The sequence below is a fragment of the Lissotriton helveticus genome, chromosome 3_2, assembly GCF_964261635.1.
Source record: "Lissotriton helveticus chromosome 3_2, aLisHel1.1, whole genome shotgun sequence".
Taxonomy (NCBI): domain Eukaryota; kingdom Metazoa; phylum Chordata; class Amphibia; order Caudata; family Salamandridae; genus Lissotriton; species Lissotriton helveticus.
The window spans coordinates 121,708,105-121,731,969 of record NC_136062.1 but is presented as its reverse complement, the minus strand read 5'-3'; the positions used below and the strand labels follow the sequence as shown (position 1 = coordinate 121,731,969).

At 44.7% G+C, this 23,865-nt stretch overlaps 1 protein-coding gene across 4 annotated transcripts in view; it reads left to right on the top strand.

Moving 5' to 3' along the window:
• The first annotated feature begins 16,190 nt into the window (after positions 1-16,190).
• ZNF280D (zinc finger protein 280D) overlaps positions 16,191-23,865 on the top strand; it is a 722,832-nt gene continuing 715,157 nt past the window's right edge. For 3 of the 4 annotated variants that reach the window (XM_078684882.1, XM_078684883.1, XM_078684881.1), the window contains exon 1: positions 16,209-16,312. The gene's annotated coding sequence lies outside the window, so the exon portion shown is untranslated. Of the gene's footprint in view, positions 16,313-23,865 lie in introns of all 4 variants that reach the window. The other variant, XM_078684884.1, reaches the window with a different exon arrangement.

Here is a 23,865-nt window from a genome sequence, read left to right as displayed (position 1 = left end):
AACATAACAAACAGAGAAGAGACTGCCCCTGCGATCGAGCCCCTCCCTTACAAAGAGCCCGGGGAATAGGAGGCTCCGTGGAATGCATGTTATCTCCCAAGGTCAAGGCATGTTAGTTTCCAGCCGTTACCAACGCAAAAGCTGTGGAATTTTCCATTCGTAAATGGAACAGCATGATGTATAAAACAGTGACAACCGTAAAAAGTTGCATACCAACATCACATTACATGTGTGTACTATCTGGGGTAGCATCAGTCAAAGAAGGTCTATGTTTGTTTAATTTGTAACAGTCAACTATCATGGGCAAAGAATTATCACATTTGCGCACCAGCTACATAAAATCATTTTAAACATTAGTTGTTGGGGTCACCAACCCTGCTTCTGTGAAATCCTACCCAACTGCTATTCTGTCTATATGGGCCATTTTACTACTAGTGCAACTTCCCATACGCAACTCACATTTCTTCTCACGCTGTTTTGTCCAGTATCATTTAGTGTGCCAAAGCACATAGTCAGGGGCATTTGTTCAGCATCTGAATTGCTAAAATGGGCACTTTGCTTTTGGGTAAAAATACAAAATACATTTTTAAAACCTGGAAGTAGCCAGTCATACTTAATTCGCTGTTGTACACTTTCAAAATCATATGCTTGCATTTTTCTTTTAAAGTAAAATGTATCGTGCACGGTTAGGTCTGATTTATTTCCACCACTGGTGATTAATTCTAAAACACGGGTCTTCTTATCTGACTGAAAACTCTCTTCGGAAGAATTAATTAAAACAACCTGTGCAATTGGCAACCTGACTAGATTTTCTGTAACATTTTTCACATGTAAATCATGCACGTTTAAGTCTGTTGTCAAAGGAATATTTTCACACTGGGCATCAATTAAAATTTCCTTCAGCTATTTTGGCAAATGCTCAAATTGTGGCTGCACGTTAAACAACACATTAAAAATAATCCCACTATCTCTGTCTGAAACATCATCCCACCTTTCAGGGTTATATTCTGAGATGTTACATTCACGTTGCAGCTGCGCACATTTTAAATGCATTTCTTTTACTGAACACTGTAAAGGGATCCCGCCCTTTCTGCCTAACGTAAAAAAGCTATTCACAAGCCCTTTATACAAAACACATTTAAACACACAGCAATTCTCGTTCAACCAAACACAATTAGCTCATTCCTGAGCCAGAAAACCATATGGGCTATCCCCATGCAAATAAATCAACTGATATCTGAGAGTCTGCTTTCAATTGCAAAAAAAACAATATTTTCCCCTTTTAAAATCAACGTTCAAATCCTGCCGACTACGCCAATTGTAATGACGTGTTTCTCCTTATGTTTTGGTGCTTCTGTCAGTCACGAGGTCATTACTTACCACATCCTTTCTCAGATTACAGAAAGACACCACATTTCACAATACTTACCCAAGAAAGGAATAAACACTGACAATATATAATACCATTGCTGAGGAGCTCGCAAATAACAAGTCACAACACCTCCCAATCTAAGAGGGTACACAACGCATGCTCCTCCTGGCAATGTAATTTAGACATCCCTGATGGGAGGCATTTTCCCTTCCGTATCAACAATTACCCATTAGAGGGGAATCGCCCATCCCTCTGTAAGTACTTGGTAAAAAAGGGCTCAACCTTCCCTCACAAGGAATACCAACAAATGATATGCTCTAGGGTTTCTTTATTACATGATAATAGGATGACAAAAGAAAGAAATAACTAAACATCAGCAATCATCAGCACATAGATATACATAGAGCCTGAAAATAAAAGCATAGTTAGATAAAGTTAGATATACATCGAACACCTCACCATAATCTTAGGCGTCTTGTCATCTGAAGAAGGGTCCGTCTCTCTTTGCCTCACTGGTTGGTTCCGGACTCTCTGTTGCACACACTCACGACTGCACGTCTGCAATGTGATGTATCATCAGACCGCCAAAACACCAGACCAGCATCTCAGCTCAGCATATCAGCATCTCTCAGCATCTCAGAAGCTCTCTGAATCTCTCTGAATCTGACCATCTCTCGGACCCCCTTTCTCCAATATAGAATGCAGCTCTCCATCGAAGTTTCTAGCTAACTCCGCCCACAGTTCTCACTGGATTCCTGTACCACCTCGTACCAAGAGCACAACAAGCAGCTGGCCAAGCGTTTTGCTCTGACTCGGCACGAAGAGAGCACATTCCACCCGATAAGAACCGGTTCTGTCTGGTTCACTACTGGTGGACAACACATGTAATCTCAAATATCACCTCTCACCTACAGAGGCTCAGAAGATGGCTGCAGTTTAGAATATGGAGTTGCTCAAGCATAGGCCTCTACTACTTGGAAAGCAGAATGCTATTATACCACGTCAAAGCCAATAGGCTAAAGTCATAATTCACCTAACTCAAATAACACTATGCCCTTAATCCCTCAGTATCCCCTATGGAGCACATGTGTGCACCATCACCAACAACACTGCACCTTGACATCCCATACCTTCTATTCTTTGGCAAGATTATTCTATTGCAAGACCACCCTACATTAAGGCTAAAGGAGCATAGCACACTAAAGTCAGTACACAATGGTGGTGATCGAGGGTCATCACAGATCATCAGACCACTAGAGTGGCTCATTCACTACACCCTAGATCCACTTGAAATACCAAAAGAGCAACAACTGGTAAAGCAGAGTCAAAAACCAGTGGCTGAAGTGTGTGGTGCTAATGAATCTAGAGTGATAGATCCTGACGAACAAACAGATGGTGAACAGTCGAGCACAAGTCAAGTAGAATGGACGCAAGATTCTAGGATTCAAGAGACTGCTATTGAGCCAGAAAGAAGTGAGTTCACTGATGGTCCAGAAGAAAGTGTACTGCCAGCTGAACTTGAAACAGATGAAACTGTATTTGAACCAGAAGCAAGTGAGTTGATAGTTGAATGCAAAGTTATTGTTGAATCAGAAGAACCCAAAGAAACAGCAAAATCAAGAAGAAGATCAGACAGAAGAAAGGGCAACCAAAAGAACCTGTGAACCAGATACAGAAGGTGAAAAAGTAGTAGAGGCAAAGAGACCAAAAATAGGTGATAATTGGCCAAGTGGAGTGAAAAAACTAAAGTAAACTCTTGTAAAAAGAAAATTAAGAAAAAGACCAGAGCAAAGTAATGAGGTCTCAAGTCAAACAGAACTAGAAGAGTCAGGAGAAGAAATAGTACGAAAAACAAGAAGAATAAGAATTCCAAGTAGAAAATATAGAGCACCTGAATGGACATATGTCATATAGCCTCGGACAATATAGAGATGGCAATGTCCAAATACAACCATGCCGTTCTTACTGCGGTGGACGCCTTTGTCATATAAGAACGGCACTGCGAAGTTTCTAGCTAACTCCGCCCACAGTTCTCACTGGATTCCTGTACCACCTCGTACCAAGAGCACAACAAGCAGCTGGCCAAGCGTTTTGCTCTGACTCGGCACGAAGAGAGCACATTCCACCCGATAAGAACCGGTTCTGTCTGGTTCACTACTGGTGGACAACACACGTAATCTCAAATATCACCTCTCACCTACAGAGGCTCAGAAGATGGCTGCAGTTTAGAATATGGAGTTGCTCAAGCATAGGCCTCTACTACTTGGAAAGCAGAATGCTATTATACCACGTCAAAGCCAATAGGCTAAAGTCATAATTCACCTAACTCAAATAACACTATGCCCTTAATCCCTCAGTATCCCCTATGGAGCACATGTGTGCACCATCACCAACAACACTGCACCTTGACATCCCATACCTTCTATTCTTTGGCAAGATTATTCTATTGCAAGACCACCCTACATTAAGGCTAAAGGAGCATAGCACACTAAAGTCAGTACACAATGGTGGTGATCGAGGGTCATCACAGATCATCAGACCACTAGAGTGGCTCATTCACTACACCCTAGATCCACTTGAAATACCAAAAGAGCAACAACTGGTAAAGCAGAGTCAAAAACCAGTGGCTGAAGTGTGTGGTGCTAATGAATCTAGAGTGATAGATCCTGACGAACAAACAGATGGTGAACAGTCGAGCACAAGTCAAGTAGAATGGACGCAAGATTCTAGGATTCAAGAGACTGCTATTGAGCCAGAAAGAAGTGAGTTCACTGATGGTCCAGAAGAAAGTGTACTGCCAGCTGAACTTGAAACAGATGAAACTGTATTTGAACCAGAAGCAAGTGAGTTGATAGTTGAATGCGAAGTTATTGTTGAATCAGAAGAACCCAAAGAAACAGCAAAATCAAGAAGAAGATCAGACAGAAGAAAGGGCAACCAAAAGAACCTGTGAACCAGATACAGAAGGTGAAAAAGTAGTAGAGGCAAAGAGACCAAAAATAGGTGATAATTGGCCAAGTGGAGTGAAAAAACTAAAGTAAACTCTTGTAAAAAGAAAATTAAGAAAAAGACCAGAGCAAAGTAATGAGGTCTCAAGTCAAACAGAACTAGAAGAGTCAGGAGAAGAAATAGTACGAAAAACAAGAAGAATAAGAATTCCAAGTAGAAAATATAGAGCACCTGAATGGACATATGTCATATAGCCTCGGACAATATAGAGATGGCAATGTCCAAATACAACCATGCCGTTCTTACTGCGGTGGACGCCTTTGTCCCATAAAACTACGTAAACTGTGCCCCGCCCAACGGCAGGAAGTTTAGTTTTCTGACCAATTGCGCTTACAAAAAAAGGCTTGCAGAGGTTGACATAAATTGCTATTATGCTGCTTTGGCCCTATACCACAAAAATATCAGACTGGCCAGAAAGAACCATATTGCCTTGCAACTTACTGAGGCGGGCAACGCTCCCAAGGTGTTGTATCGGATTCTTCAATCCTTTACTAAACCCATTGCCTGTGAGAGTCTAGACTCATCATCACAACAATTATGTGATGATATCTCTCAATATTTCACCAACAAAATAGAGATGATTTATGATAAAATCATTAGTACTAGCCTCTCTTCGGGCTGCCCTTCGTCATCTTCTCTGAAGAGTGGGTTTTCTAACTCTCTCTCGCTATCTGAGTTCCCAGCGGTCTCTCAGAGCGAGGTAGAAGCTTTATTGGGCCAAATTAAGAGTGGATCCCCCCTAGATCTTATTCCAGCTAGAATTATGCCATCATTAGGCAAACTGCTTGGCCCGATGATTCAGCCTTTGGTCAACCTCTCTCTCTCTCTGAGGGTAAAGTACCTCAAGAGTGGAAGACGGCTCAGGTTAGACCTATGCGCAAAAACTCAGCCATTCCCTGGACAGAATTTCCAACATCCGTCCCATCTCTCTCCTCCCGTTCTTGAGCAAATTATCGGAAAAGCACGTCAATATCCATCTGTTGAGCTTTATCGAACATACTGGAGGCCTGGATTATTCCCAGTCTGGCTTCAGGCCAAAACATAGCATGGAATCAGCTCTCCTTTCAGTGACAGATGACATCCGATTGTCCTTGGATAAGGGGAACTCGATGATTCTGGTGCTATTGGATATGTCAGCAGCGTTCGATACGATATCGCATGACATTCTGCTCAGGCGCTTGGAAGAGGTGGGGCTTGAAGGCCAGGCATTGGCGTGGATGAGGAGCTTTTTATCGGGCCGTACACAGTGTGTCGGCAAACACAACAATGATGGACAGAATGTGGATCAATGTCACACATTCACCCCAGTCCAAAGATCTGGGCCCAAATCCATCGTTTTTCCACTCCACACCACCCTGGGTTGGACAATGGCGATATGCAAATCAGCGCTGACCCTGTGCCCCATGGGAACAGTCCAGTCCAAACTACAAAAGCCATGTCCTTCCCAGAACGGAAACAAGCATCCGAGGACCGGCCCGGTTTCGAGGTAACACCTCTCATCAGCCCGGCTAGCTTGATTCCAGTGGTGTGGAGTGTCTGGGACTCACGTCTGAGCATCCCCAGTACACTTAGAGCGGTAACTGCAAACACAACAATGATGGACAGAGTCCCAGGCACTCCACACCACTGGAGTCAAGCTAGCCGGGCTGATGAGAGGTGTTACCTCGAAACCGGGCCGGTCCTCGGATGCTTGTTTCCGTTCTGGGAAGGACATGGCTTTTGTAGTTCGGACTGGACTGTTCCCATGGGGCACAGGGTCAGCGCTGATTTGCATATCGCCATTGTCTAACCCAGGGTGGGGTGGAGTGGAAAAACGATGGATTTGGGCCCAGATCTTTTGACTGGGGTGAATGTGTGACATTGATCCACATTCTGTCCATCACTGTTGTGTTTGCAATTACCGCTCTAAGTGTACTGGGGATGCTCAGACGTGAGTCCCAGGCACTCCACACCACTGGAGTCAAGCTAGCCGGGCTGATGAGAGGTGTTACCTCGAAACCGGGCCGGTCCTCGGATGCTTGTTTCCGTTCTGGGAAGGACATGGCTTTTGTAGTTCGGACTGGACTGTTCCCATGGGGCACAGGGTCAGCGCTGATTTGCATATCGCCATTGTCTAACCCAGGGTGGTGTGGAGTGGAAAAACGATGGATTTGGGCCCAGATCTTTTGACTGGGGTGAATGTGTGACATTGATCCACATTCTGTCCATCACTGTTGTGTTTGCACGTACACAGTGTATCAGCATGGGTTCATTTTGATCTGCCTCTGTAGAGCTCACCAAGGGGGTGCCACAGGGCTCCTGTTTGAGCCCAACTCTTTTTAACATCTACGTGGCCCCCCTAGCAGGTCTTATGAGAACTCATGGATTCATCCCAGTGTCTTACGCTGATGATACTCAGCTTCTTTATCCTTTTAAGACACTTAGCGCCACGGTCAAACAGTCCTTCCCTGAAGGTATGAAGGCCGTAGCGAGATGGATGGCCTCCAACTTCCTACAGTGCAATGTGGGCAAGACTGAGGTGATGCTCTTTGGGGAAGCCACATTAATGTGGACCCTGGACTGGTGGCCGGCAGACTTAGGCTTCGTCCCCAGCCCTAAGCAGGTTGTGAAGAACCTTTGTGTACGGATCAATCAGGGTCTTTCATTAAAGGAACACGTAAATCAAACTGTAGGATCCTGTTTTCACGTAATGGGACTTCTTCGTAGAGTGTTCCCTCTTTTACCAGATTCTGTTAGAAAGACTCTTGTTCAGGCCCTGGTACTCAGCCGCCTGGATTATTGCAACGGATTGTTGCTTTCAGCAAATGACAGCCTTCTTTGTAAACTCCTGGTGGTACAAAATACTGCTGCCAGGCTGGTCTTAAATGCACCACCCAGATCTCCTTCACGCCTGTTGTTGGAAAAACTACATTGGCTGCCGATCCGTCAATGAATTATGTTCAAGACCTGCTGTGTTGTTCATAAGGGTTTACACGGCTTGGGCCCTGCGTATCTGGCAGGAAAGTTTGTTCCCTACAACCCAGTACGCAACCTTCGTTCCAGCAACCAGTCCCTTCTTCAAATTCCAACTATCAGAAGGGCCAGACAGGGTGGAAAGCTCTTTCCTATCTGGGCCCATGCCTTTCCTATCTGGGTCCCTGCTTCCCTTAGACCAAGGGTACTCATAGTACGGCCCGGCAAGCCTTCCCTGGCGGCCCGCGGACCTTGCAGAAAATGTACGTGTAAAATAAAAAAATTAAGAGTGTCTGCAAACACTGCCTGCCGACTCTGCTGCTCTGTGGGGGCCCGGGCATTCCAGTGATAGTCCGAGTGGAGCTGCAGGGGCGCCAAGAGGTGAAATAAGAAAAAAGCCTCATTAACATAGGAATGGTCTTTTAACGACCTGTGAAGTGCTCGGGTGCGGCTGTGATGAAACCTGATTGTCAGTTACGGCTGGGAAGTGCAGGGCTTAAACCTAAAGCCCTTGGTCTGCCTACAAGGCTGATGCCGGAGTGTGTCACAAATGGGGTGGGGGTCTAGGTGTGGGAGACCCCTGAGGCCAGGGCTGGGACTTTGCTTAATTCTGCCGATCTCTGAAGTGCTCCGTCCAAATACTTTCAGCTTTAAAAGTGACTCAAATCGAGTTAAAAGTGAAATTTAAAATCATACTGCCATTGTGCGGCATTGTGACAAGAGTCTTTTGAGTTAATCATATACCCTTAAGGGAGCATCCTTAATGCACTCTATCATCAGTGCGCGTGCTCTGCATTCTCAATGTCTTGTTGTAAAATTGCATAAACAAGGCCCCGTTTAATCCTGACTGTGGGTGTCCCTACTGGTCCAGATCTCGTGTTACATCCCCGTGGAACAGGGGGTTAAAACAGAGGCCGTTTGTTGCAGAGAGCCTCTCCAGCTCTTGCCTGAGCGCCGCACTACTCCGAAGCCCGGCTGACGACATCGAGTGATGTGCACTTTTCACAAGTGCATCTCTACGGTGACCCTGTTCTCCCAGCAACAGCATCCCCCCATGGACTGGCAGGTAATCTTGTACATGGCATCCGCATGCAGCCAGGGAGGGAGGGAAAGGAGGGACGGAGTTAAAGGGAGGCAGCAGAGGGAGAGCGAGGGAGGGAAGGAAAGGAGGGAGGGAAAGGGAGGCAGACGGAGGGAGAGCGAGGGAGGGAGGAAAAGGGAGACAGAGAAAGGGAGACAGAGGGTGACAGAGAAAGGGAGAGGAAGACAGAGAATGGGAGACAGAGGGTGACAGACAGAGAAAGGGAGACAGAGGGTGATAGACAGAGGGAGGGTGGGAGGGAGGAGGGTGACCGACAGAGGGAGGGAGGAGGGAGGGAGGAGGGTGACAGACAGAGGGAGGGAGGAGGGTGACAGACAGAGGGAGGGAGGAGGGTGACAGACAGAGGGAGGGAGGAGGGAGTGGGAGGGCGACAGAGTGAGGAGGGCGACAGAGTGAGGAGGGCGACAGAGTGAGGAGGGCGACAGAGTGAGAAGGGTGACAGAGAGGGAGACAGAGAGGGAGAGGGAAGGAAAGAGAGGGAGACAGAGAGGGAGAGGGAGGAGAGACAGACAGAGAGGGAGGGGGAAGGAGAGAGAGGGAGACAGAGGGAGAGGGAAAGAGAGACAGACAGAGAGGAGAGGGGGAAGGAGAGAGAGGGAGACAGAGAGGGAGAGGTAAGGAGAGACAGAGAGAGAGGGAGAGGTAAGGAGAGACAGACAGAGAGAGAGAGGGAGACAGAGAGAGAGAGAGGGAGTGAGACAGTCAGAGTGAGTCAGACATAGGTAATCAGGGAGAGAGAGGGAGTGAGACAGTAAGAGTGAGTGAGACAGAGGGAATGAGGAAGAGAGAGACGGAGTGAGACAGTCTGAGGGAGAGGGAGAGAGAGGGAGGGAGAGAGAGGGAGGGAGAGAGGGGGGAGAGAGGGGGAGAGAGAGAGAGGGAGAGAGGGGGAGAGAGAGAGGGAGAGAGGGAGGGGGAGAGAGGGGGAGAGGGAGAGATAGAGAGAGGGGGAGAGGGAGGGAGAGAGAGGGAGAGGGGGAGAGGGGGAGAGGGAGGGAGGGGGATAGAGGGAGGGGGGAGAGGGAGAGAGAGATGGAGAGAGAGGGAGAGATAGTGAGAGAGGGAGGGGAGGGGAGAGAGGGAGGGGGAGAGAGAGGGAGGGAGGGGGAGAGAGAGGGAGGGAGGGGGAGAGGGAGAGAGGGAGGGGGAGAGGGGGAGAGGGAGAGAGGGAGGGGGAGAGAGGGAGGGAGAGAGGGAGGGGGAGAGAGAGAGAGGGAGGGGGAGAGAGGGAGGGGGAGAGAGGGAGGGGGAGAGAGAGGGAGAGGGAGAGGGAGAGGGAGAGGGAGAGAGAGATATGTGTGTATGCGGGGTCTGGTGGCTCAGTGGATGAAGCCGTCCACTGTAGGGACCTGTGTTCAACCTCATGGTGACAGTTTTTTTGTTGCTCTAGCCCCGCCCCCTCCCCCAATGACCCCGCCCCCACTGGTGCGGCCCTCGGACACAACACACACTGTAAATTTGGCCCCCGAGAGAAAGTTTGTCAGTACCCATGCCTTAGACAGTGTACCAATCATCTATCTTTCAGTAAACTGTTAAAAACATTTCTGTTTTTACCTTAGCCCCTTCTCCAGCTCTCTAGTTTTTCCATCTTGTTAGCTGTTTTCTTGCCTTGGCGCAGAGATACTCCTTCGGGAGTCGATTCCAGCGCGGTACAAACCCATAAATAAATAAATAAAATTGGAAGAAATTGGCAGCTCAGATCCAAGTGAAGAAAAAGACATTTCTGACACTGAACAAGTTGGTGAAAGCAAAATAAGACCCCCTTAAAAGAACTGTGGGAAAATTAAGGTATAACCTTGCTGATTAAAAGAAAACTAAATAAAGACTCAAAGCTGACTGAAGAAAAAGAATAAAAGAAGGGGGTAAAGAAAAAAGTCTTAAAGTGTAGGATTTCACTACTATTTTTAAGATTTTTTGAATATGTTTAGAATTTAGAAGTATAGATAGATTTTTATTTTTTTATAGAAACAAAATGGTTGAAGCAGAAGTGACTGAACGTCCAAAATCTAGTCTATAACGTAGGTGTATTAAGGCTTGCTTATGTGGTGTATTGTTATTAACATTTATGTGGTTATTTTTAACTGTCTTTGTACTTATTCTAATGGAAACTGATAAAAGAAACAATACTAATGATGTAACAAGTGAAAGAATGAATGATGTCACTAATGAAACCCCAAATACTAATATAGTGCCCTTTGATGGAAGCATTCTCCATCAATTAATGATTTCTCATTAAATGTCTTTACTAAATTACTCAATGAATACATCAAAGCAATGAATGTGAGTGATTTTTACGTATGCATACAATTAGGTCTGTCTCAGAAGGGGTGACCTATCACCACCTTCCATTAACCTATGGTGTGTCTTGCAGCATACATACAAGTCTGTTTTGTTTAACAGGGAAGCTCGAATATCACTTCTCCAATATAGATTTTAGTATTCTCACAAATTCCTGTCATTAAAGAACTAAACAAAGTATTAAGTGGTAAGAATGCACGATATATGGGAGAGTTTTTCCATATTACCAAAATTTTAAACATAGAGTATGCTTATAAGAATAACTTAACTTATAGTTTGCGGGTTGAGGAAAAGATTTTTATAGAGATGGTAGAAGATAGAAGAGAAAGTTTCCAGAAGAAAGCTGCTGAACAGAAGTCACAGGAACCTCCATGGGATTCTATAGAAGGAAATTATGAGAAAGGCGAAAAATACGCTGCAATGTCTCTGGACTGGTCACAGAAGGGAAAAATGTGTTTGCTTAGAACGAAAACTAACTATAATAATTATTTTATTGGTTCTAGTGAATGTGAGCATACCTTCCAAATTACTGGAGGTTTAGGATTGAAAGGTGGAACTGATCCTGTCTTTCCAGGAGTCTATCATATGTGTGGGAAGAATGCCTACAATATGTTGCTTGCACATTGGTATGGAAGATGTTATTTTGCTATTATCTTTCCGAGGGTATATCATATGGACCGCAGTAGTCATAAACTGAACGAAATAAAGCAAGGAAAAAAACGTAACAAAAGAGCACGTTTTTCAGAAATAGTGGGTAATAATTTTGGTACACTGATAACCTCAGTTGGAGTTGTTCTGAATTCACACAAAAATCTAAAATTGTCCAGAGTGGTTGATCTACAGATACTGCTGAAGGATTCTTGATGATTGACACGAAAATGGTTGCTATCAGATCAATGGTTTTGCACAATCGACTTGCCCTTGATATCCTATTAGCAAAAGTGGTATGTTGAAAGTCCAACATTACTGAACATATATTCTTGATAAGAGTAAAGGAATAGAGGGCTATATAAAGAATATTATGAAATTACATGAAGATTTGACCCAACTTGAGGATGACGGCGTTTGGAAGAGACTTGGTAAGAGTTTCTACTCTACAGGTAAATGGTGTTCTCTCTTAGGAAGTAGTCTATTAGTAAAAATAATAATGCCAATAGTCTCAATAGCAATTGTAGTTTTAGTGATAATAACAACATATAAATGTTATAAGTGGAAGGGTGAAAGAAAAGAAGTGTCAGAAATAAAGAGTAAACGAAGAGCGAAAAGGAGAAGAGGTAGAATTAGAAGAAATAAAAGGAGAGTGACATGATGAAATATTTAGATGATGGTGCCATAAAAAGAGAGAAGAACACAGAATTTTAAATTGAATAAAGATGACAATTGGTATGGTAGGTATTTTATAATGGATTCTAAAAAGCCATCAGAGGGGGAAGTGTTGGAGCAGGATTTCGCAAAAATGAAACCTGCTCGAATTTATACCCCCATAATATTTACTAACAGTAAGTAGTTGAAGAAAAACTAATGTACACCCAACATGAACACAAGGGAACTGCTTTGTGCGTGCCTGAACTAACATGTAAATAAATAATATTGTAATAACTTTTGTGTTTTGAAAGAAAACAAAGGAATTGCACGAAAAGACCGCATGGGCATCAATATTTTGCATGTTGCATCCTGCTTTAAAGTAATAATTAGCTCTGCTTTTGCATTAAGCTTATGCTAGGTAGCATTAATGGGGAGTAGAGCAAGGTGGGTGGTAAAGAGTGAAGGTTTCACTATCATATAATTAATAAATGTACATTTTCATTTACTTGAGTGTGCTGGATGAAGCAGCCATCTTTTCAAACTTAGCTAATGTGGGAGGGGGAGCTTCAAGGAGTGAGTCCGTTCTGTCATGAGGCAAGAGAAGACGTGCTGTGCACCGCAGATGACATGAAGAGGGTGAAGGACAGAATGTTAAACGACTGCCAAGCGCTGTATCCAGGCGTGGGACCGGAGATGCACTCTGCGGATGATGTTAATTTGTAAAAGGAAAATGATAAATTTTGAATCTTATGTGGAGAACTTGAGAACGAACTAAGACTCAGACCATGGGAACTAATATTACACAATGAATTTGTTGAATTAAGGTGAAGTCATGGTGGTGTGACGAAGCCACCTCCAAAACCCACCAATCCCTTTGTGAGTTTGATGATAGTTTGCAACAATTGTGGGATGGACATGTCAGTTTTAGAGTATAATTGGGGTGCCTTTAGGGGTGTTGTTAGAGCTTACGCTGGCAGGAGAGAAGAGGGGTGATGCGTCACTGTCCGTCAGTTTGCAGAGAGGCTTAGCTGTTCCTGACCTGTCCTGTTCCTGTCCTTATATCCTTTGTTCCCTAATTCTGTTTCGGGGACCCCCCACCATTTCCTAGGCCGAGGGGGTGGTTTTCCTACAGACCAATAGGTTAGTACTTAGCCTACATCGTTCTCAGAATCTAAATATTAATGTATGTTGTCTCTGAAACATTTGTCTCTCCACCTATCCATTCCGTCAATGATATATTGATATGTATTATTTTAGATGAACCTATTGTCTCTTCATCTATCCCTTCGTTAGGTATATTATGTTTCACAAATATTTTTGCTGAAACTTTTGTCTCTTACTCTATCCACTCCTTCATTGCATGTAATTGTTTAATTTGGATGAGTTTGTATTTCATACATAATTTCTCCTTTCGTGAGATTCAATGTTTGTAATTTGTGACCAAATGCAATTGATCATTAACCCTTTATATTTGAGATAAAAATTCATTATTAACCTTACCGAGAGTCTGTGATTCATTTAACTAACTAAATGGTTGGTAAGTTAGTGGTTATCATTGCCATCAACTATTCAACTAAATGGTCCATCGATCAAATAGCAGGAAAGTTGATATAAAAGTTAGCTAGAAAAAGATGTCTTATTTGAATCTATGAAAAGGAAAGAATTGTTTGAACGTATAAATTGACCCCAGCGCATCAGGGATTTTGCGTGAATGTGCATGGGCCATTGTGTTATGATGTTAATGATTATTAATCCCTGATCCATTTTTGGTATTGCCGCTGGATCATATGATACTATAACAAAATGTGCAGCAAATACCTTGCAAATTCCAATGGCCATGTTTATGGTAAGACATTATTCTACAGCAGTTACAAATAGCACTTGTGTGGTGACGCAGTCTAGTTGATGCACGTCCCGCACCGACGTGACGTGCTGGCGGCCATGTTTAGGCTGCGCGCGCAGAGCACAGGGGCAGTGGCGCGAGAGCCGAGTACGGAGAAGTAGCGGCTCGGCGCTCTTTAGGAGAGAACTTAATAAATTACCTGTTAAATCAATTACTGCAGACCACAATTCAAGGAGTCAAAACAGGAATTACCACATCCGATTAGGAGTCAAAACAGGATTACCACATCCGATTTGGGTGGTAAAGAAAGCCCTCACACACTGACCTGGTCCTCGGGGTCCGACATTGAGGCCACAACCAGGTTTGCAGCGGGTCGAGAGCGCTGAGGGCGATGTGCCAGGTCGCTCCGATCCCCTCCCGAGACCCATGGTGCTAGTAGCGCCCCTTTTGAAAGTGCAGTGACACTCCAAATTTACGGAGTATTTTTTGGAATTGAGTATTTTACTCTTCCAACATTTTTACGCACTTTTTTCACTTTTATAATTTTCACTTTCACGTCCCCAGGTTAGGGTGGGTGATTAGAGAGCCCATACCGCCGGGGTTTAGTCCTGAAGAATGCCTCGGTAATATACCACCCTTATGGCTGAAACAAGTTGACTAAAAGAATTTGAGTATATCCTGTATTTTACCAATCCTGAACCTTGGCAAGTAAATACAGACACATAATACTCTTTGCTTTGTGCCTCAGGGATCATTCATTAAAATTTGTTTTTGATACCCTTTTTTTAGGCACTTTTAATATTTCACTGTAAACAAGAGCACGCCCCCCACACACAAACCTGCTCCGCAGTCTTTCTGGCGTCGTAGCACACCGAAGAGGCATTCGGCCTCTTTCGGTGGGGCCCGATGATGAAGCATGACACTGACCAGGTCAGTGTGTGAGGGCTTTCTTTACCACCCAAATCGGATGTGGTAATCCTGTTTTGACTCCTAATCGGATGTGGTAATTCCTGTTTTGACTCCTTGAATTGTGGTCTATAGAGATTTCACTTAGATTGACCAAGTGTTTGATCTGACCTCTCTTTTCTTGTTTTTGCATAACTGACTGGGGACTAAGAGAGTGTCTCCTTCTCCCTACCTCTCCCTTTGTTGTTAAATCAATTACTGCTGCAGCGTCTTCATTTGGGTGTAACAACAACGTTACAATGGCGACGAGGGGTGCGAGTAAAGTTGGCCACGCTACAAAAGAAAGGAGACAGTAAGTACAGCAAACCTATGCAGGTCAAGGAAGTGCTGGGCAGAGCGGCTCTGTTAAGTGATGGGAACGTGTGGTCACTGGACCGCATGGCAAGATGCAACAGAGTTCTACGATGGGACCAGGCCGGAGCAGACATGGAAGACGCAGAGGAACGAACAGTGGAGCAAGAACAATCGGAGATGGACATGGATGTGAGAAGGAAAGAGCAGCAAGAAGAGAGGGCTGATGACGGCAACCAAGGGTCCGTGAGTGAAGAAGACCCAATTGAGCGAGAGGGAAGTGCAGCCGCACTAGGAAGTGGAAGGAGTAATGAAGGGACTCAGGAAGGAGGGGCCCCGTATACCCCAGTGAGACTGAGGGGGAGAGCGGTGGTCAAACCAGCAAGGTTCAGAGACTTTGACATGAATGGCGGACTGTGAGTTAACAGTTTCATTGTGGGGAAAAAGGGGAGATATGTGGTGACACAGTCTAGCTGATGCACGTCACGCACCGACGTGACGTGCTGGCGGCCATGTTTAGGCTGCGCGTGCAGAGCGCAGGGGCAGTGGCGCGAGAGCCGAGTACGGAGAAGTAGCGGCTCGGCGCTCTTTAGGAGAGAACTTAATAAATTACCTGTTAAATCAACTACTGCTGCAGCGTCTTCATTTGGGTGTAACAACAACGTTACAACTTGTGCAGGTGCTTAATAAAAACGAATTATTATAATTAAAGTTACACTTCAAAGTGTTATTTCAATTATTGCTTAATAAGATAGGAAACCCCTGCGTTACACAAATGTTTGCGAAAGAAACTGATGGTGTCAAATTCTGAGCAGACTTCAGGGGCAAGGTCAGGCAGCGTGTGTCAGTCAAGTCAATTTCTCTTTGACGCTCAATTCCCTTAAATGTACTTTTTAAAATGTTAACAGGTTCCGATGAAAACATGCGAGATGGATCACAAAAATAGGGAATGTATTAATCTTTGTGAGTGCTGTTATTAGGCACATGGTTTTGGGTCGGCGCAACGCTTTCCCTCCCAGCCCTGCGACGACATTAGACGAGGAGCCGCGATTGCCTGACCTGAAATTTCCCAGCATGCTCCGCAGCTACTTCACCTCGTTAGGAAGCCCCGGCGCCGCTTACTGCCGTCAGAGCTCCTGAGTGGACCGATGGGTCCCTTTTAAAGTCGCGTACGGTAAGACACTTTTCTTTTCCGTTTGAGTGCCTGTGGAGGGTCCGGGTGCGCCCCCTGGCTGCACCTGCCTTCCTTAGAAAGGACGGTCTTGTAGGCCACTGTGGTTTGCCGACTACTGCCCGTGGCGGTCGCCATCTTGGGTTGTATGTTACTTTTCGCACTGCCACCCCGAGAGACAGCCAAGTGGCAGCAGGTATTAAACAAAAAAATAGTTCGTCCAAGGCGCGTGGTGCGGCTGAGGTTTCTGCATGAAGGTTTCATCATAACGGACTCGATCTCCGTTTCCCACACTGAGCGTGATGCTGCATTGAAGGCTGCTGACCATCCTTGTTTTGATTTTACGGGGCTCGTGCAGGGGAGGAGTGAAGGCGGGACACGTAGCTTGCTTTGCCCTCTGCTTGTGGTTGGGAAAGTACCTGCTTCTTGCTCGTGGTTCAGACTCTTCTGGGCGGCAGTTAGGGCCCTGGTCCTGTCCGTTTTGTTTATGAGGCAGTGTTTGTGTGCGTGATGGTGCAGCTAGGTTGCATGGGAAGAGGTCAACCCCCCCCCCCTACATTCTCATCAGACCAGCGGAGCTGATACAGGAATTTTAGCTGAGCAGAACTCTTTGTCTCCTGTCTCATAGTCGGGCACCTGTTATACGGGCAACGGCTATCCCGAGAACTAGTTGTAGCACGTGGAAGCCCTTTGGGTCCCATCTCACATTCAAAAACTTGTCGGTACCCACCGCCATCTAATTTGTGTAAGAAAGTGGAATTATTTTGCCTGCGGCTTTCCAATGTAAACCATGTTTTAGTAGGTAGATGAATAACAATTTGCGAAATAAACTTTTTGTTCTGGAGTTTTCTTTTTTAAGTAGGTGGACAGAATGGACATATATATAGTTCAAGATGTTGGAGCGCGTTTCCAACTCTTGCATACATTTTTCCCTTTTTAATTTTGAGTACATTGGGTTTCCAGCTCACGAGATTGCAACAGTGCTTTACCTTCCCTTTCATTCCCATCCAAATTACCCTTTTTTTTTTAACCCTTCTTTACTAAAGTTATTAGTAGTAAGAGTCCCGTGTTTTCATGTGTGTATAGTTGGGCCACCCAGCAAATTCACAGTGAGAGCTGAAACTGATCTGGCCTGGCAGCAGGAGTTCCAGAGCATTGAAAGAAATATGTACTACTATTTGTGTAGCCCTTTCTACTACTAATGTGCTGAAGCACTTCGCTGACGGGTAGCGTGTACTCCATGACATTCTTACAATGCCGTCGACTACAACCTTGTAGTGGTCATGCAGGCCCGAGGGCATGTCAGAGCTCATGTCCTAGTTCAGGGTCATTCCTCTATCCATGATATGCTTACATGCTTTTCACCTAATCTCGGTCTGTGTGTTTGTTGCAACTCAATCTGGTAATATGAGCAGTTTAATTAAATGGGCAATTTAATGACCTTTAATTTATGGCAGATTTTGATCTGGGCTCAGTTTTTGCTATTTTGCGTTTCGATAAATGAATGCAAAATTAGCTGTCAGGCTTCATAACCGTGATGTTCCAGGGACAGACGGCAATAAAAGCAAACCAACCTTCCAGCATGTGAACACAGTGTCGGAGGACAAGAGACTGCAGTAAATCCCTATTCCCATTTGCTTCTTGTATTAAAGTTTCTGTCTGACACTGTTAAGTCTCCAAACTCAATTTATTGAAATTCAAACTTCAAATCTTGATATTTTCTTTCTCAAATTGATAAACTCAATTTTTAAAATGTTCTTGTTTGACACAGTTCGTTGTCTAGCCTAAGGTGTTTTCCATTTTATTTTGTATGTGATCCATAGTGGCTGATGTGCTTATAGTGGGCTTTTGGCTCTAGTTCAATTTCGTCAGGTTTGCACTGCTGAAATGTAACAAAAAGCGCTATCTTTATCACACCGCGACACTGGGTGTGATAAACGTCGCACCACTTGTAATTGGATCCTAATTTAACAAGCCACCTGTAGTGCTATCCTTTGTGGCTTACGAAACAATGGGCACATATGATAACCCACTGTCAGCCACTTTTGTGATGTTTTCCAGTGGGTGAATGTTTTGGGACCGTACTACAAGCATGTTTGAGTGGCCTGACCTATTTGTATGCCTCCAACATAAAGTATGTGATGCTCTGGTGCTTGCACAAAGCTTTTGATCAGAGCCTCTGCTGGTTTTGCTGAAGGCGAGGAGTATGGACCTCGGGAGTTTGTCCATTAGGGTGGAGTATTACTGTTTAAGGTTTAAAGCGGTTTCAAGATTGGTACAGTATCACTAACTACACCCGTGACATCTTAGTGATGGTCATAATTGACTTTAACAATGTATCTTTAGCAGGTTTGGTTAGGAAGGTTGTATCTCCAGCACATGCATCAGGCCATTGGTGCATGGAGGATGCAGGCAGCAGTCCGCTCCATCCGTAGGCAGATGCAACTGTTTGAATGATGGTGGCATCACCAACATACAGCTCCACCTGGCCAATAGCACATTTCATTAAAGATGTGCAATATTTAATGCAAAGATTTAACACCTGTCATGTCAGGGGATTTTCACATAACCCCCTTCACTTTTGGCTGGAGAAAGGGTAACTTGGGGAATTAATTTTCTCCCTGTGATGCAGGCCTACCCAAGAGGGAGGGGTGGTGAATGCATTAACTTTATACACCAATTTTATGAAGCACTCCAGTTCTCTGAATGCATGTGGAAGTAAACAGTCAGCCTGGTAACACCTGGTTCACAAGCATGCCTGTCTTGTAGTTCTCATGGATACAAAGAGTTTGTGTCATCCATAGGTAAAGGAGGGTAAACAAAGTCTAAGAACAATACCATGCAAAGAGAGTGATATAGATATACGAGTTTTGGACATACTTTTAGGCGTCTTTCTTTAATCCATTTTGTGAACACTGCTGTTGCCTAATGGCCTGGACCTCAGAATGGTCTAGAATAAAAGGGACTGGACATACTTATATGCCAGAATTGCAGAAACAACTGCTGCATATGGAAAGCGAGTTCACTAACTGCTGTGTGAGTTTCAGTGCAGCGATGGAGAGGAGTAGTTCTTTGGTCACACTGAGCAGTGTTTCCTTGTGTTCAACACTGCACTGGAAGGAATCTGTCTCTCTCTTTAGATCCAGTTGGTTGTCGGTAGCACAGAGCAATATCTACGACTGATGGGAAAGGGAGGTACAGTAGAGCTGCCTGAAATATGAGATTTGATATACCTGAAATGAATAGTGGATTGATGACTGAGTTGTGGTTATTTGAACGGTTGTAGAAGTAGTGAGTGACTAGCTGAGAGGGGTAGAGCCATGGAGCGAAAAAGTTAAGTGGTTGTTGGGATGGCAGAAACTACCTGCAGTGATGGCTAAGGTAACAGGTGAGGGGCTAAAGGGGTTTACTGAACTGGTTAGTTTAGGAGATTAATTGGAGTGACTTCTGGAGCTGTAAATTAAGTGACTTGATGATGGTCAATGTGGTGATTGGTAAATGAGGTACCAGCCAAGGAGAATACTGGTGTGTCATTGTTGGCAGAGCAGTCCAATTGAAGTAGTTGTGAGGTAACATAAGTTTCAGGGTAATTCTGGTCAAAAGAGTTTCAGAACAATTTGAGACAGGGTATGGAATGTCTAGTTGGATAACTTGATGAAACAGGTTGAAATAGGTTAAGGGACTCTTGTAGCCGTGTCAAGCCTATTCTGGTTTGGGAGTCTATTTACAGTTATTCCCGGTTCTTCTCCCAATTTCAGGTGAGGCGGTACTATCCTCCTGAAATGGGTTTGTGTGCATATACTTGTAAAGATGCTCCTACTACCTTGATTTACTTATACCACTGGAAAAATCCAGGGATAATATAGGAAGAATTTTTTTGAAAATAATGACACATTACTCAATTGTTCTTGCTTTTAGATTTCCTTGTTTGTTCTCCTGATGAAACGTACAGTTTAGACTAATTCTGTCCTGAAGAATGTGGTAAAAATTGGTGCATAGCCACTGAAACGTGCGACGACTGTTGGTGTGTCCAATCTGGACCGATGCCCCGAAAGGAGAAAATAAATCAGTATTTGGCTGATGAATAGTGAATGCAGTTTTCTCTAGACCAATATGTGTTAGGTGTATGGAATGTTGAATGAAAGGTGTCTGAGATGGGAGTGTGATACAGGAGAGCTTATGGGGTGATATGTATGCTGTTAGTACTGATATCGTTTCTGGTTTGAAATCGGTTAATCTATTGTAATAAGAAAATCATGTTCTAATACACGCAATGTTATAAAAAATCATGAAATCGCATTTAAAAAAAAAAGAAATTAGTCTACCAAATAAAATTGTAGAGTCAATCTGGACTAGTTCACGGTGCAAGGTTTTAATTGTTTTCCTTCTTTTTTCCCTTCCCAGTGGTATACGTAAATCAGGGAAGCAGGACCTTCTTTACAAGTTTTGTTCTGTGCTTCCCCCGGTCCTATACCTGATGTTTCAAGGTGGATGAGTTGAGGGGGGGTTTCTTTTTTGTGTGCATATATTTGAGAGATGTATTCATTAACCTGTTGCCACCCCCCCCAATCAGAACATAGTCTGGGTTAAGGAGGCAGTAGCCACTCCCAGTCAGAAGATTGAGTACACATTGGGAGACCCTGGTCACCCAAGCACCATTCGATGACTAACAGGAAAAATGCATCACAGCCAATGGATTTCCATGAGTGTTTAGTTCAATGAAGGAAAACGAGACTTCTGAAAATAATGGACACAGCTGGAATGCACAACTTTTTTTCAGACACAACACCTCTACTTCTAAACTTGACACAGTCTTTTGGGAGGGCGAGAGAGAGACAGAAAATGCAGGATGCTAGAGATATTGTTCTTTGAGGAGGGGTCATAGGCAGAAGGATGGCCAAATGGTCTTTTTGGGAGGGAGTATCCCACTGAGTCATGAAAAAAAAGTAATTCTAATAACTACATTTGCGGCAAAAAAATGCCACAATAAATGCAGTTGTGTGGTATAAAAATTGTCTTGTTTATGCTGTAAAATGTTCAAATCAATGCTGCAGCATCATGAGGGGTCTGAAAAGTATTTAATACATATTTGATTCATTTTCTAAAGGTAACAGTACAATTATTATTGGTGCCATTTCCTTGACTGGATACCCTTGGTTCCAGATGCTTAAGTGTAACATGGTACAATTAGTAATAATCAATAGTTGCCCAGTTGGGTGGATTACTGAAACGCATGGCATTCAGTACTAAAATACCATATCGGAATAGGGTAGTCAGTGTAGTTCTACTACTTATTCACGTCACAATTCTTTCGCTGGGGTCTATTGGGTGCCAGCCCATATCAATTCGAAATATTTACTTCACACCTGGAGTGGCTCCGTGAGTGATCATTTGTGTGTGTTGCATATTTAAGCCATAGGCTCAACAGGACATAATCGGTATTCATTATTGGTGTGACTGACTGAGTAGGTCTGGCCACACCCATGTTTTGTGGCCTTACCTAAGGAAGAGACTGGTCTACACAAACCTCCTTCACCCGTTCACTGCGGTGTGTTGACCAGTGGCTGTTGCAAGCACTACCTCCGTAGTGCTGCGCACGTCCGTTGGTCGACGTGGCCCCGCCCAGTTAATAGAACGTTCTGTACTGGCACAGAACGTTCGAAGCAGTTAAGGTGTAATTCCAGGTGGTTGACTTTGTTTGGCTTTCTTGCCAAGTGCGTTCCAGAGTTAAGCTGCCTGAAGAGAGAAAGTACCACCTATGTGTTCTTATTGAAAGATGGGAGGATCAGTTGTGGTGCTAGTTGATATCCGTGTTCTTTTCTGAGATTCTCACTTAAGCTTTACATTATAAAAAGGCTGAAGCCATGGTGTTAATGGCCTTATGTGTATAGCATAGACCCTTTGATAGTATATCTTCACGCAATAGGAAGCTAGTGAAGAGATTTTCACATGCAGTTGTCTTGCGCCTGCATATTGAAGTCCTTATAACAGTTCAAAAACTTAAGTTAGGATCCAAGGTACTATCAGTTTGCATAGTCCAGATGTGGTGTGATTAGTAAAGGGTCATTTGGATTTTCTGCTGACATCCCTTATGCAGGAAAGGGATTGCATTGTTCACATGGTATGGATGGTACTTCAGTAGTTAGCTTGCCGAGCCATGGTGAGGATGGTATCAATCCTACTCCCCATATTTCTCATTTTTAGGTCTCGCCTATTCCATTCCGCAGGAATGAATATGCGAGTCTAATGCCCTCAAACCAAGACTTAAACCCAAGGCTCCCCAAAAGCGGATTTCCAACAGTTCATGTGAATCACGTGACCACAAGCACGCGCATTTCCCCACATGAAAGGCAGCCCCCCTCCCACAGGCTTCCCCAGCGTGCGCTCGGCCGGCCTCTGCCAGTTCTCCTCCCCTAATTATTTACTTCACTTTTCACGGCCGCAGGCCATGACTCTCATTTCTACTCCCCCCTGGTCTCACATCAAAGGAATCAGCCTCCCACAGGCTTCCCTCCCCCCCCCACCCCCCGTCTGCACTCCCCAACCAGGCTGCCTCACATAATTGCATCAGACCCGAGCCACATGTCATCCTCTTCCTTTTCATGCCCCCCTCTCCTTTACACTTCAGTGTTTACCCCGTCTTCCTCTCCTCTCGCTCACTTACGCTCTGTTTATTCTCTCCTTTTCCCTTATTGTTACTCACTATATTAATGCGTCACTTCCCTTTCCACAAACTCGTAATGCGTGTGTTTTGTGAGCTTACATGAGCCGACAGGTTGCCAGTGCCAGCTTTCCTTCCCTCGTGCACACTGCCGGGGACGCAGACCGAGCCCAGCCATCCAATGAATGCATTAGTCACGCGCCTACCCAGGCCTCGCTCTGGCCTCCGGTCTTCCTGCTACCTCCTCCCCGCCTCCCCTTCTGGTTTACTCACTTCCCCTCTTCCACTCATAGCCAGAACCCGACCCAAAGGCATTGGAGCGCTTTATAGAGCAACAGTTGCATCACACAAGGACACGTTCATTATTGTAGGCACGGGGAGAGCAAGTGACTTGCGCAGAATCACAGGACGTTCAATGAGTTTCCAAACGCAGCTTCCCAATTCCAAAGCCGGAAGCTCAGGCCCGTGCGCCATATCTTCTCCCGGTCGGCACCTTAGAGGCTGGTGGGACATGGGCGTGGCTAAAGAGCAGCAGCCAAACACGCATCGTTTATACAGAGTCCTTCATTGCTGGAAATGTACTGCAAACATGGAAACCGCACAGGGCTGTGTTACAATCTCAAGTGGGGGCTTCCCCGAATTCCACGCAGAGATCTTACTCCACTCTATTGTTATGTTTTATGTTGTTAGTGTACTCATTGTGTGTTCTGTCATGGGCATTTTGTTTTGTTCAGCTACTTTTTGGTGTATTACTATTTTGTATTGCTCATGCACGAGCACATCCCCAAGCCTTCTGCCTGCCTCCTGCCTTGTTGTCGAAGCCTCGCATGACTTCAAAGGCTCACCCAGCGTGCGCTCGGCCGGCCTCTGCCATTTCTCCTCCCCTAATAATTTA